The sequence below is a fragment of the Octopus bimaculoides genome, chromosome 2, assembly GCF_046866305.1.
Source record: "Octopus bimaculoides isolate indiv1 chromosome 2, ASM4686630v1, whole genome shotgun sequence".
In the NCBI taxonomy this organism is placed as follows: domain Eukaryota; kingdom Metazoa; phylum Mollusca; class Cephalopoda; order Octopoda; family Octopodidae; genus Octopus; species Octopus bimaculoides.
In genome coordinates, this window is record NC_142929.1 from 179617747 (window position 1) to 179621471 (window position 3725).

Genomic DNA, 3725 nt, shown 5'->3' on the forward strand with positions numbered 1-3725 from the left:
GATAGATAGATAGATAGATAGATAGATGCAGGTATGCAACACGTGGTTTCGCGATGCTTGCTGCGGCATGGCATCTTGAGCAAGTATCTTACTACAGCCGCCGGATGCTTCATAATTTACGAGTGGAATTTGGTAAATTGAAACTGCAAAAGACTTTCACACACACACACACACACACACACACTATTGCGCAATTCGCAATATTCAAACTAAAAGAGACGGATATAGACAGAAGCGGAGCCTACGTGTTTTTGTTTACATAGACAGAGTGGAATATGTAGGTTTATGTGGAATATTGTGTGTATGTATATTGTGCATACGTCTATATATCTTCATATATACATTTATACATGCGTATGTACGTACACACACATGTATACACACACACACATGTATACACACACGCACGCACATTTATATGTATGTATATGAATACCTACATATATATACATACATACATACATATATATATATATATATATATATATATATATATATATATATATATATATATATATATATATATGCACACAGAAACGCACATACATATACATACACACACAAACATACACGCACACCTGTATGTATGTATGTGTGTGTATATATATATATGTATATGTATATATATATATATATATATATATATATATATATATATATATATATATATATATATATATATATATATATATATATATGGGGACACACACACACACATACACGTGTGTGTATACATATATACATATATACATATATATATAAAATATGGACCTTTATAATTTATCATTATGAATGCAAATAACCTGCCAAAAGCTTTGCTTTTCATCATTTTGCGGTCGATAAAATAAGTACCAGTTGAGACCTGCGGTCGATGTAACCCACTAGCCCCATCCACCAACATTTCTGGCCTTATGCCTGTAGTAGAAAAGATTATTATTATTATTATTATTGCTATTGTTGTTCTTGTTGTTCGAACGCTAAATTTATCGAAGAAAATTACTCAGCATGCTTCCACATTCTTTAAGACGTAATATAAACATTTGAGAGTGATTTGACTGCTAATCTTAGTGGTCGAATAAACACCTTAAAAAGAGCACTTGCTAACTCGCTGTTTGTTTATTCTTGTTGTTTTCGTTGTGCATATTCTTGAAGGTGTTGCATTTATATTTATATTCTTGGTTGCATTTTGACTGAACATCAGACATGCGATATTGTGACATCTCCAACAACGCCACGGTTATTGGAGATGACAACAAACACAGCTTAACGCGAACCCGAGATGCGATGTCGATTGGTCAAGAGGCTTACCTCCTTGTTCTTGTTATTGTTATAACTGCTGCTACAACTGCTACTGCCACTGCTCTTCTGTTGTTGTTTTCCCCATGTGCGTATCGATTCGCCGGTAACCTGTATGTATACAATGACGCGGTTACCGTCGCCGATTGCTGTTGTAGCTCGTGCCATTTTTCGGTGTTTGTTTACATTTAGTAAAGCTATGCATCTTTCCAAATATATATATATATGTGTGTGTGTGTGTGTGTGTGTGTGTGTGTGTGTGTGTAAATATGCATACATATGCATAAATACACATATACACATATATCCATATATATATATATATATATATATAGATATATATATATATATATATATATATATATATATATATATATGTATAAATTTAAAGAATGGAGTAAACGCATGTTTACTCCATTCTTTAAATTTATATATACTCAAATACCCAAAATATCAAGGAGTTTCTGTCTCACTAACAGGAGTTACATCACAGTTATTTTGTGATCTTTGCTATCCTGGTATCTATTAACCCATTTATTTTATCCGAATTATTTTTAATAGGAGAAAATAAATACATATAATTAAATATATATATATATATGTATATATATATGTTTGTAAATATTTATATATATACATGTACATGTGTTATACCAAAAGATACATATGTCTATGTATCTACAACATGTGCACGCGTGCGTATACACAGATTTTTTTTTTCACTGAATGCGTGTGTTTATGTATATTCGTGAAAACATGTGCGCTTGCATATATTAGTTCTTTAGTTTTGGGGGTTCTTTTAGCTATCAGAACCAAGTCAACGCTGGGGCACCGATATGTGCATATGTGTGTGTGTGTGTATGTGTGTGTGTATGTAAATATACGCATATACATGATGGGTGTATATGTATATATATATATGCGTGGTTATGTGTGTGCATGTGTGTGTGTGTGTTTGTATGTGTTTGTGGGTGCATGGGGTGTTTGCTCTTTGTATGCTTGTAAAACGCGTTCTTAACAAAGTAAATAATTACAAATAAATATGAAAAGGAATCGAAATGAAAAGTGAGGAAATTTTTAAGTGTCAATAAGTACAGAGACAGACAGACAGACAGACAGACAGACAGACAGACAGATAAAGAGGAGACAGGCAGGCAGGCAGACAGACAGATAGATAAAGAGGAGACAGGTAGGCACATGATCAGACAGACAGAGAGACAGGCAGCCAGACAGACAGACAGACAGACAGACAGACAGACAGACAGACAGATAGACAGACAGACAGGCAGACAGACAGGCAGGCAGGCAGACAGACAGACAGGCAGGCAGACAGACAGACAGATAGATAGATAGATAGATAGATAGATAGATAGATAGATAGATAGAAAGAGAGACAGATAGATAGATAGATAGATAGATAGATAGATAGATAGATAGAAAGAGAGACAGACAGACAGACAGACAGATAGACAGATAGATAGATAGATAGATAGATAGATAGATAGATAGATAGATAGATAGATAGATAGACAGAGAAGATATAGCGATTGCAGTGAAGGTGGTTGGGAGGAGATAGGTTTTGAAAATATCTTACAGCTGCTATATTCAGGATGGTAAAACGGGTAGCTGATGCCGGCTGGTGTTAGCGAAACAGTTTTGCCGAATGTGATGGGGAAGAAAAAAAACTTGTCGTTCGTTTCTTCATCCGTATATCTAACTACGGCTTTGAACGATGGATGGCAATATATTAGCATTAACACAACTCGAACCACCACTGCCACTACCACGACTGCCACTTCTGCCACGGGTGCAACCATTGCGGCCACGGCTTACCCAAATTGTCACACACCCCCGCCCCTGTTATTACCGCTACCCTCTCCAACTCCACCACCGTTGCCGACACCTCAATCTTGTCCCTACTGTCATCAAGAACAACAACAACAACAACATTAATCATGCCGTCACTACAACCATAACCATCACGTATATAATCATCGTTAGCATGCCACCTCTCCCACTAACACCACTAGCACCTTTACTATCAACACCACAACCACCACCAATACCACCTCCCACCACTATCACTACAAGAACAATAACAACAACGCAGTCATGATACCACCACCACCACCACTACTGGCAAACTGCACCTCCCCCCTCCCCCCCCCGCCACTGTCATCACAGCCACCGTCACTATTGCTGTCGTGGAATGATGGGTGGATGCATGTATATACGGGTGTGTCATTATATATACGGGTGGATGGATGGATGGATGGATGGATGGTTTGGTTTGGGGAATGGACAGATAGGTGGATTGGTGGATGGAGGGAAGGGGTGTTGGGTTGCAGGATGATTGGATATGTTACTGTAGAGGATAAGGGTGGATTGAAGAGTGGAGGACGGATGGATAAACGGGTGGATTGTCGGCT

The 3725-nt window shown here is 37.2% G+C and overlaps 1 protein-coding gene across 2 annotated transcripts in view; it reads right to left on the bottom strand.

Moving 5' to 3' along the window:
- LOC106868710 (vitamin D3 receptor) overlaps positions 1 to 3136 on the bottom strand; it is a 216343-nt gene extending 213207 nt beyond the window's left edge. For both annotated transcript variants that reach the window (XM_089348118.1, XM_089348116.1), the window contains exon 1: positions 2891 to 3136. The gene's annotated coding sequence lies outside the window, so the exon portion shown is untranslated. The remainder of the gene's footprint in view (positions 1 to 2890) is intronic.
- Positions 3137 to 3725: the final 589 nt, after the last annotated feature.